At 34.6% G+C, this 12,607-nt stretch overlaps 1 pseudogene; it reads right to left on the reverse strand.

The window, feature by feature from the left end:
• Positions 1-2,195: 2,195 nt before the first annotated feature.
• Positions 2,196-2,314, reverse strand: LOC111740025 (annotated as a pseudogene).
• Positions 2,315-12,607: the final 10,293 nt, after the last annotated feature.

Genomic DNA, 12,607 nt, shown 5'->3' on the forward strand with positions numbered 1-12,607 from the left:
AAAGCAAGAGAAATCATCTTGCCAAATGACTTTGTAATTCACCTAGAGGACATCCTAAATTCTCATTATATACTACAAGTGCAAAAGCTTCAATCTTACCGCCTCTGGCTACTTCTTACTAATTATGCTCAGATACATTATTTTTTAAATATATCAAGTGAACTCCTATCTTGGGATATTTGGACCTGCTGTTCTCTCTGCCTGGAATATTTTTCTTTCCCAAAGCCTATAAAGTTTGTCCTTTACTTCTTTCAGATTTTTACTCAAATATCATTGTATTAGAGTTCTTAAATCACTCTATATAATATACACAGACACACCATACATGCACACATCTTTTTTTTTTCTTGCTTATTTGTCAACTGTAATTCTTTATAGAATGACCTTGAGAGAGAAACTTTGTTTGGTTTTTTGCTGTACTGGGGAAATTGCTCAGGAGAAGCTCAATAAATATTTGATGAATGAATAAATGAATGAATGGCATAGAGAGAGAAGAGATGGTGAAACAAACAAAGAGAAATGAATGGGGATGGGCAGCAAGAGCATGTAAAGTACACAATGGCATCTCTGAGGCACCTAGCCTGTCAGTGGAAAAAGTCAAATCCCATCCTTCTAGGCAGGTAAAGTTGTGTGAACGCAAATAGGACTTTGGGAGAGGCAAGGAGGCCTATTAGGCAGTAATTACCTATATTGGCTCTGCTGTCAGGCAGGCTGGTTTTAAACCCTAGTTCCACCACATTCCTGTCTAATATTAGCCACGCCACTCAACCTCTCTAAACCTCTATACACTTATTCAAAAATTATCTAAAACAGTTTATTTTGTTGGGAGAATTAAATGAAGATAATTTATACAATGTACTTGGCACAAAGTAGTTGTCATCAAATATTAGCTGTCGTTTATTATTATATGGTAAAGTGAGGTTGGCTAGAGGTGAAATGATGAAAGAAAGAGAAAAGAATAGGATTGGAAGAGCTAAAACATTGGGCTTACTTTGCAGCAAATATTTGGATAAGTAAGGTCTTTCTCACCTGCTAAAATGCTTGGCTAGAGAAAGAGGTAAATAGAATGCCAATAGTCACAATCTTTCTAGTGTTGACCTAGTTAGATCTTTAGATTTCATGAATAAAGGTAAAGCATAATCAGATTAGATGCCAGATGAAAAGAGGAAGGCGATTAAGTAAAAAAAAAAACAAAAACAAAAACAAAAACAAAAAAAGCACACATGATTCAGCAGAGGACTTAGTGCATCATGTTACACCATATCCTGTTATTTTTTAGGCCACTACCATCATCATGTGTTCTAGCGACATAGGAGGATAGTTAAGACTAACTTTACTCAACATTAGCAACCATTTCCAGAGGCAACTAACTCCTGCTTTAGTCAACATACCCATCAAATGATGAAAAAAATAAAGCGAGAAATTTCTTTATAATCTGAGAATTTGGAAAATATGTGAATTTCAGCATCATATAGATATAGAATTATATTTTTATATTTAATTACAATAATAAAATAAAGAGTTCAAAAATGCTTAAGAAGATGTTTTCACATTTTACTCTGTGATTTCTATTTTCTCCCCATTTCCCCCAAATACATACCTTTAGCGGGTCGGTAAATCTCCTAAATATTATCTCACATTCAAGCGTACTATTTAAGATTTCTATGACTCATGAGCTTGCTTGAGTAGATTTGGATTCAATTCACAATTTCAGTATTTACCAAAACATTAAATAATAGTCACAAGTATCAACATGATTAAGGAAACCAGGTTGGCAACACCTCTCTCAGAAATGACAGATCTCAGAAACGGAACTGCGTAGTTGGGTATTAATATTGTTTTTATTGGAGATCTCCAATTTGGCACTCCAATATCTCTTACTGCCAAATCAACACACAGCTCATTCTTACCTGTCATTAAGTACCAGGGATTTTGCATAAGTCCTGATTTTGGATGAGTTGACCAGTAACAAATGAATCTTTAAGTCAGACATTAAAGCAGAAAAGTTTCATTTTGAACATGAAACAAATGTTTCAATGTAGAATTCAAACTTTATTCTTTTTCCTTTTTTCCTTCCTTCCTTCCTTCCTTCCTTCCTTCCTTCCTTCCTTCCTTCCTTCCTTCCTTCCTTCCTTCCTTCCTTCCTTCCCTTCTCTCTCTCTCTCTCTCTCACTCTCTCTCTCTCTCTCTTTTAATGCCGATAGCACCTGGTCTTCCTAGGTGGTCTCCCATCCAAGTACTAACCAGGCCCAACCCTGCTTAGCTTCTGAGATCAGCCAAGATCAGGCATTTTCACGGTGGCATTGCCATAGACTTGTTGACCATTTTCTTTGCCATGCAAAAACTTTTTTAGTTTGATGTAGTCTCATTTGTTTATTTTTTCTTTTGTTTCCCTAGTCTAAGAAGACATATCCAAAAAATATTACTAAGAGTAATGTCAGAGAGTTTACTGCCCGTGTAGGAGTTTTGTAGTTTCCAGTCTTACATTGAAGCTTTTAATTTGTTTTGTATATAGTATAGGAAGTTTGTCTAGTTTCATTTTTTGGATGTATCTGTCCAGTTTTCCCACCACCATTTATTGAAAAATCTATCTTTATCCCATTGTATATTTTTGCCTCCTTCATCATAGATTATTTGGGATAGGCCTTAATGTTTATGACTAAATTTCTTATGTATTGAAATTGTGGTTGTAGTTATAGGACTACATCTTTCTCATAGGAGGTAAATTATCTTAGAGAAATATAGCAGAAGTAATTAGTTAAAAGAGAAAGGGACTGATGAAAATCTATTGACAAGATCCTGCTCTAGAGGTTGTTCAATGACCAAAGATTATCAATACCTCTAAGACTGTGGCCTTGCTATTAAAGACTAATGAATGGTTATTTGGAATATAAAGAAGATAGGAAAGGGAAAGAAAATGAGTGGAAAAAAGGGATATGTGTGTTAAATCCTTTAATATCCACCGCAATGTAGGGAAAAAAGAAACTTTGTATGTGCTGATGCTGAAAAAGTTATTTCTGAGAAGAGTTGAGAGAGAAGCAATAGAGCAGCTTCTGGCAGATTAAGTTTACTTAGAAAACGTGAGAGCAGATGCTAGCCATAGCTAAATGCTTCTGGGGTGAACTGAGAATGCTTAGTGACTACCCTCATCACCCTAACTTTCAGTTCCAGTAATTAGAATTTGTAAGAGCGAGGGAGGGAAGTAGTATTGGAGGCTTAAAATAAGGCAAAGGAGAAGACCACAAAGTCATTCCTGTGACCTCAGCTCATATCTTGGTTATAGGCACTGAAGTCATGACAACACATTGAAGTCATGTCTTCCACATTGAAAGCTTTGAGGGCTGTGGATAACCAGGATTTCTTCCCTAAGCAGTCTCCATATCCTCAGTCCTTCGAAGACAAAGATCCCAGTGGCATACTTGTGTCTCTGATACCACCATGAGGCAATTTAGTTACCCACCAGCAGAACCACTGTTGGAACTTAAATATGACCTCTCAGAACCAGTCAGAGAAAGACCATAGGGATAGATTTGGCAAAGAACTTTAGTCTCTTAATGAAATAAACTAGATCCTGAAGTAGTAAAGCCTATTCTCTAACTCATAAGCCTCAATCAGTTAGAGAATAAGCTGAGGGCAGAAGAAAGGATAATTTTAAGGGCCTTTTCTGATTATTATCTGCTCCTCCTATTTCTTAATATTATGAGAGAACAGCCTTACCCCCCTTATACAAATTCAGTCACCAATAAAGTCTGTGGAATAAACGTATTAATAAATTAATTAACAAAAATAGGCCTCTGTGGTTTCAGGCCTGGAACTTTTTCAATCTAGAGTACATTATGAAGAGGTTGAAATTCTCTGAAGAGATTGTAACGTTAATGGAACAGCTGGACATGAATGCTATATTGCACAGGGATCCAACATAAACTCTAATTGTAGTGACATGGACAGGGCTATTTTTATTATCTTTATGGTTCCGGTACATTATCACAAGAGTAGTCTAGCGAAATTGAATCTAGAAACTAAAGGTGGGAAGAAAAGAAAATAATCAATAATTCCTTTTTCTCTTGAGTGTCTTTTTAGAAGATCCCATGAATTGAATCCAAATAGCTTTTGATTGAGGAAAGTTTCATTACCTGCAGATAGAATATATTGAAGGGGAGTTCACAACTAGAGTTACTGTACTTTTAATATACGAAATGAATATTGGCTATTCCCAAGGTAAACAAGACATCAAAATGTTAAATTATTCATGGAAGTGTTAGAATAAATCTTGGATAATTGTTTTACTAGATATTAATAATCTAATTATAGATCTATAAAAACTATCTGTTATAGACTTGTTGGCTAACAGTTGACCAAAGAATTTTTATAGGACACTAAATCCAAATGCCTCACCAATTCATAAAAAATTCTGGGGAAAAAATGTGAATGCCTGTTGAATACGATACTCTTAATTGTCCATCTAAGGCTGTTCAAAAAGCTGGCCCCCATGACAGGCAAGATGAATTTTTTGGCTTGCTGCAAAATGAGTGTTTATAATTCATATGCTATTACCAGGTACAAACAGATACCTGGTAATAGCAGTGGGGTTTCTCATGCATTTAAATAGATGCCCCAGAAGGTGTTATTAGAAGCCCCAGATAGAGTCCAGCATTTAATGAAGAAGATGGTTTGTGATGAGACCCACCTAGAGGAAGCAGGGTAACTCCAGCATTGGGTAGTGGCAATGACACTATCTATACCTTATTTTAGCTGCAGCAGATCTCATGAAAATATCTACTGCCCAGCATTGCAAGTGTGTCAGTCATGCATATTGTGGTATCCATGACCACTGGGGGAAGCTTGCGTTGTCTGCTCCAGCTTAATTCTGCCCGATTTTGGATACTATTCTTGATGCGCATTTTCTGAGACTGGCTTTCTGGCCCTGCTGAAAGCTCTGTGGGTCTCCCAGTATCTTTTTAAATACATTTCTTTTGTGTTTAAATTGTTATTTGTAACTAATGAAATCATTGTCTTTAACAAGATATTAGGATCACATAAGAACCTACATAAGTTCTCTTGGATTATATCTCTGGAAAGGGCCAGTTTTGTGAAGTTTTTACATATAATGTAGAGCAGATTGTACCCCAGTAAGAGTGAATAGCAACAAGAAGTGTTAGCTGATGTCACTCCCTAGCCACATCCTACCAAGTACAGCACAAAGACTTTTTGGGGTAGCAGCAATGTGATAGAGTAAAAAGATCATGAGCCTTGCAATCAGGAACTTTACCATTTACAAGATGTGTAACGGGTTGTTTAACCTCTCTGGAACTTTTTCTTTCTTATATATATATACAAAGAACAGTAGAATTTGTTTTGTCAAGTTGTTATAAGAATGACAGGAAATCAGTCTGAAGTACTTAGCTGTGTGCTAAGTGAAAAGGTATCAGTAATGCAAAAAGAAGGAAAAGACTTGAACATAAGGACAAATGCTCAAAGATTGGAGACCACTTAATATTGCAGTCTTCATTGTTCTGGGCCATGATTTCTTTCTAGCTCTCTCACTAGGTGGATTCCATAAGTAATTTTCTGTGCTGATGTCTCTTGCTTAATAGCTGTAGTGCAAGCCACTTCCCTGAGTTCATACAGAACTTCCTCCACATTTCTATTTGGATATTTCACAGGAATTTACACTTTATTTGTCTAAAGAAGAACTCTTAATTCTACTACCATCTAAACATGTTCGTTCCTGTTTTTTATATCTCAATAAATGGCATCACCATACATTCAGTTGTTTCCATCAAACAACTGAGAATAATTCTTGAATTTTGCATTGCCTGCACCCAAACCATCAACAGGCCTTGAAGGTGCACCTACAAAATTTATTCATAATCTTCCAATATCTCTACACCTCTATTTATCCTAGTGTACCCATCATATTTCTCATCTAGATAAGGGGTTAACAAACTTTTTCTGTAAAGGACCAGATAGTAAATGTTTTTGCTTTGCAGGTTTTGTGGTTCCTGTTACAGTTATTCAATACTGCCATTGTAGCATGAGAACAGCCATAGATAACCATTATTGGCTGTGTTTCAATAAAACTTTATTTACAAAAACATGTGGCAGGCCCATAGATGATAGTTTGCTTACACTTTACTTAAACTGTTAACTGCCTTCCAACTTGTGTTTCTGTTTCCAAATTGTGTACTACTACAGCTCCATGCAGAAGTCAGAGGTGTTATTGAACAAAACAGATCATATCTTATTGCAACGTAAAATCCCTGAAAGGCTTTTTATTGCAAATAAAATAAAATATGAACTCTGTACCTTGGCCTAGAAATTTCTCTATGACCTGGCTCTTGTTTATCTATCCAACCTCACTTACACCACTCTCCCCCTTTCTAACTACAGATGGTCCACGACTTACAACTTTACAGTGGTACAAAAGTGATATATGTTCAATAGAAACCATACTTTGAATTTCGAATTTGATATTTTCCTGGGCTAGCAGTATGTGATTAAATAATCTCTTGTGATGCTGGGCAGTGGAAGTGGGCTGCAGCTCCCAACCAGGCATGTGATTACGAGGGTAAATAATAAATATCCTATTATGTTGTCAGCGTTTTTGGATATTGTATTTTATGTTTCACATCTCATTAGGTCTGCAAAATGCTCATCTTTGTCTCCTGTTTCTGGTAAGAAGAGGAGGAAGGCAATTACTCTTGAGATGAAACTCAAGATTATTGCCTAACAGTCAGCTAAACACAACAAGCTCTTTCCCGCTTCTGCCCTTATTGTTCTTACTGCTTAGAGCCCTCTTCTCTAGGCTCTTTGCACGGTTGTTTCATTTTTAAGTGGCTAGAAAATGTTATCTCTTCAATGACCATTATTCTAATGTAAACATTCTCAGCCCATGTGACTTTTCGTCAAGTTATGAAATTACTCTGCCTCCTTCATAGCATTTATCACAATTTCTATCTTGTTTCTTTGCCTGTTTTATTTTGACCCCTCTCACTAGATTATAAATTTATGGCCCTACGCATCACTGCATCTTGAGCTTCTAGCATAATGGAAACTGACAAAGCCAGGCACAAATATAAAAAAGTTTGGAGATGGGGAGACATAAATTGAGGAAATTTCTATGAGAGAGGGAGAGAGCACTTGAAAAGACCATACCAGAGAAACTTCCAACTATTGCTGAAGGGAACAGGAGAAAGAGCTGATCAAGAAAAAAATAAAAGTCTTTACATGGCATTGAGTCAGCAGAAAGAATTTGGAGAACATAAGATGTTGTAATCTGAATAACCATATGATTTTTAAAAATTTACTTGGCACATGCAGTAGCCATTATTAATGCCACCATTATTATTATTATAGATTTTTGAAAAAGTATTTTATTATAAAGCTCTATAAAGGTATATGTTAAAGGCTTGATGAAGGGAAGAAGTCAGAAAGTCAGAAGGGCCTTCTAAGCCCTAGTCATCCTGCCATTTTTTCATTATTATCATTTAGTGTTTTATAAGAGCATTTCTCAAACATAGTGTGCACAAAAATGTCTTGGGGAGCTTATTAAAACAGATTCCTAGCAACCCCTCATCCCCATTTCTGATTTAATAGTTCTGGAGAAGGGCCCAATAATTTTTTATGTATTCTTTCCATTGGGATATATTTCACATGCCATAAAATTCACCCTTTTAAAGAGTACAATTTGGCAGTTTTTAATACGTTCACAAAGTTGGGCAACCATCACTACTAATTCCAGTACATTTCAGCATTCCCAAAAGGAAATTCATACCCGTTAGCAGTTTCTCCTTATGTTTCCCTTTGCCTAGCCCCTGGAAAACAATAATCTTTCTGTCCCTATGGATTTGTCTATTCTGGACATTTTATATAAGTAGAATCATACAATATGTAGCTTTTTGTGTCTGGCTTCTTTCACTTAGCATAGTATTTTCCAAGTTAATCCATGTTGTAGTATAAATTGGCACTTTTTATGGCTGAATAATATTCCAATATTTAGATTTACATTACATTTTACTTAACCATCTGTAAATTGATAAACACTTGGATTGTTTCTACTTTTTTATTATTACAAATTATACTGCTATGACTATTCGTTGACAAGTTTTTGTGTGGTCATATATTTTTTATGATCTTGGTTATATATCTAAGAGTGGAACTGCTGGGTCATACAGTAACTGTATATTTAACATTTTGAGGAACTGCTAAACTCTTTTACAAAGCTGCTACACTGTTTGTATTCCTACCAGCAATGTATAAGGATTCCAAATTCTAGTCAGCCTTACAACACTCAATAGTGGGTGTAAAGTGGTATCTCATTGTGGTTTTTTATTTGTATTTTCTTAAAACAGTAATGAGGTTGAACATTTTTTCATGTGCTTATTGGCCTTTGTTTATGTTCTTTGAAGAAATGTATATTCTAAAACTCTGCCTATTTTTAAATTGGATTATTTGTCTTTTTATGATCGAGTTGTAAGAGTTATTTACATATTCTTAATATGAGGTGTTTATCATATATGTGATTTGCAAATATTTTCTTATGTGGATTGTCTTTTTACTTTCTTTATAATTACCTTAAAAGCACAAAAGTCTTTAATTTTGATAAAGTACAATTCATCTAATTTTTCTTTGGTTTTGGTTCTTTTAGTGTCATACCTAGGAAACCATTGCCTAATCCAAGGCCAAAAAGACTAAAACCTATGACATCTATGTTTTCTTTTAACAGTTACATAGTTTTAGCACTTATATTGAGGTCTTTGATTCATTTTAAGTTAATTTTTGTATATAATGTGAAGTAAAGTCATTCTTTTGCATGTGTATATGTAGTTGTTCACTACCATTTGTTGAAAAAACGGTTCTTTCCCTTGTTGAAAATCAATTGATCATAAATGTGTGGGTTTATTTCTGGATTCTTAATTCTATTGCATTGATCTGTTTGTCTATCCATTTGTCAGTAATACATAGCCTTGATTATTATGGCTTTGTAGTTTTAAAATCGGGAAGTGTGAATTCTCCAACTTTTTTTCCCCAAGATTGTTTTGGTTATTCTGTGTCTCTTGCATTTCCATGTGAATTTCAAGATTAGCTTGTCAGCTAGACAGAACATTTTTAAATTCCTTAAACCTCGGGAGCATAGTGGATGGATATTTATGTTTAGACTGTTAAAGTTTTAGTGCATACATGATAAAGGATTCTAGGTTGTTATTGACTGATCCTAAACAATTTCTTTAGTTTAAATACTAATTGCAATTTTGAGAGTCTAGAAATTTATTATATCAGGATGAAGTAGAATAAAAGTTTGCAGATTTTCTTTTAAATGTATTAGCTCATGACTCAACTTGCCAGAATTTCTTGCTCTGAGAAAAGCAACAACAAATACATCTTGGGAGAATATATCCACTATGAGAATATGTCAAGTTTAAACTGATAACAACTTCTTCTCTTGCCTTTATCAGAGACAAGCTAAGCACAGTTGGACAAAGTTATTTAGTAATCCCACTGATTGTTAACTTCAGAATGTACTCCAAGTCAGATGATGGCAAAAATATGCTGAAGAACTTTTTCAGTAAAAGAATGTTCTCAAAGAAATTCACAATATAAGAATTTGAAACAAAAAAAGACAGAGAAGGACTAGAGAAAAGCACTTGAGAAAGCTAAAAACTTAATCATTCTAGAAAAACTAAAATTTCAGATAGATAAAACACAACTAATTTCTCCCTGAAGTATTATTTTTTAATCTAACAATATTATTTTATAGTTTATTAATCCAGGAAGGGATAGAAGTCTAAAACTGGTAAGAATCCAGATTTGATTGGTTGATTGACTGATTGATTGTTCTAAAATGGTAGAAGACATCTAATGCAAATGTGAGACATATCCATTGAATATAAACCAGAGCGATTTAATTAGACCTTGTTAAATATGTCTGTACACTAAGTCAAAGTTGAAGGATTATTAGTCAGCTATTGTAATCTTGGGACAGGTTTATGCAATTGGATAATATTTTAAAATATTAACTAATGTGTTTGCTTCTAATCTCCTAACAGCAGCAGAGTCAGCAGATTCTACCTAACATTGACAATTGACACTCCTGTGTAGCCACATGAAACCTAACCTAAAACCTATCATCCATTTTCCATTCAAATGAGCACTATCAATCACCTTTGCTGAAAAATTATATACTTTCTCCTGGTTGCCACTATTGAATTTTACCCTTAGCATCATGCAGCATGTTATTTATTGAACATTAAGAAGTAATCATGACTACTTATTCATCTAAATTTTGCTCAGCCTCTTTCTAAAATATTTCAGGTAAACGATCCACTTTTCAAGGTCCTATCTATATATGATCTCCTCAAAATAGAAAGTGAAATCCTCAAAGGGTCAAAGAGTATAAAAAAGAAAACCTGAATATGTACAAATTGGAAGTAAATAGACACTAACTGAGATTCTCCCTTCCTCTCAAGCCAGAAGAGTGGTGACGCCACTATGAGCACAGATGTACCAACCTGTTATACTTGTAATGACCCTAATAATGCTACCACTGGCTTTGTTCCTTGTTTTTTATTTGTTTTTGAGATTTGGCTAAGAATTATGGCTACCTACAGGCATCTGATTTGGGGTGGAGATTCTAGATATTCCATTCAATATGTAGCTAAAGGAAGGAAGAAATTTCAAAAGCTAAAAATAGAAAGGAAGCATCCAAATTCTTCAATGCTACAACCCAAACTGATGCACTAATTAGTCATTTAATGTAGATCTAAGTGCAGTAAGACAGTCCTCAGTAAAACACAATATTTCTACCCTAGGTAGTTATAGGTTTTGAAGACTCCTGAACAGGCATGAAACAGTTGACTGTTTGGAAACTTAACTCTTCTTAGTCATGGCATGGTGAGGCATATTACCTATGCAGCACAATGTACAGAAGTAAAAAACGAAATGCGCCTATCTGTATGTATGATAAAAACTTCTTGCCAATGACAGAAGTAAAATTAACAAGCTTTAAAGCTAGGAAATGGGACATTCCTCCTAGAAGCTGGAGCACAGACTTGAGAGACAAAAACCCTACAGTGCACAAAAAAGAAATAGTTAATACTTAGGTGCATCCCCAGATAAATGAATGAAATTAACTTTCTGAACCCATAAAGTTACTCTGTAAGAAATTCCCTAAAGCATCATCTTATTTAACTTTACTAACACACAGTAATATTACCAATAATATTTACACTATTTAGCTTTTTACCCTTTATAAGAAGTTATCCAGGTCTTTCTTTCCTAGTTTTGTTGGAGCAACTGTGACTCAACTCACTTTTCTGCCAAAAACAGTAAAGAACTAAACAAAATTTATTAGGTAATGGCTTTCAGGAATAACACAATAGGCAGTAGAAAACCTTAATCATTGAGAAAAGAAGCATGATATCAGTCCCTCAACCATCCTGACATTCTGCCTTAGTGGATCTTTAACCTGCAAGGAGGAGGAACACAATTAGAGCTCAAGCAGAATGAATTCCTGAAAGAGCTGCAACTGGTGAGATGAAGTACTGGAGAAAATGGAGTACTACCTAGGGATTAATACAATTCCCTGGCCAAAGACTGGGCTATCCAGGTATGGAGAGAGACTCTGTGAGGCTTAGAAAATATGGCCTGTTGTGTAACTGGGAGCTGGATAGCGATACCAGAGGTCATATAGTGCTAGGAATGTTGCAGCACTAGCCTAGAAAGAGAAAACAGACCTTGCTGAATATCTCCAGTATTGAGGTGAGATGTAAAAAATCTATAATGTATGTCCTATAAGTAAAGGATATAACCAGGATTAAATTCAAAACCAAATTTAAAAATGTCTCATCCTGCAAGGACCAAAACAATCTACCAGTAATGTAATACTTTCCAGAACAAAAATCAATACCCTTTAAAAGAAAACAATATTATTTCAACTCCTGACAAGATTGCACATACGATGTTCTGCATATAATTAAATATCACTAGACATATGAAGAAGCAAGAAAATCTAACCTAAAATAAGAAAAAAAGAGGTCATTTAAATTAAACCCAGGTGAATCAGATGGCAGAATTAGCATACAAAGATTTTAGAGTACCTATTATTAATATTTTCAAACCTTTAAAGGATAATATAATCATAATGAGTGAAGAGGTAGGGCATGTTACTAAGAAAATGGCAACTATTAAAAATGAAAATTTTAGAACTGAAAGTGAAACATTAAAAAAATTACAGAATAAGAATGAGAAATAGAACATGGGCACAAAACACTAAAAATATAATTAGAAAACAAAAGTACTAGAGTGGCCTATTAATATTAGACAAAATAGACTTCAAGAGAAATTTTTTACATAGGAATGTCAGACCTAAAGAAGGATGTTTCACAATGATAAGGGTCAATTCATCATGAAAATGTAACAATCCTAAATATGCATATGCCTAATAACAGTCTTGGATTACGTGAGACAAAAGTGATTACAGGCAAATCTTCATAGTTAGAGATTTTTATAACACTTATTCAATAATCGATAGTAGACAAAAATATCACTTAATGTATAGGTGATTTGAACACTATCAATCAACTTAACCTGTGTGAACAAACAAGACAAT

Source organism: Pteropus vampyrus, unplaced genomic scaffold (assembly GCF_000151845.1).
Source record: "Pteropus vampyrus isolate Shadow unplaced genomic scaffold, Pvam_2.0 Scaffold56, whole genome shotgun sequence".
In the NCBI taxonomy this organism is placed as follows: Eukaryota; Metazoa; Chordata; class Mammalia; order Chiroptera; family Pteropodidae; genus Pteropus; species Pteropus vampyrus.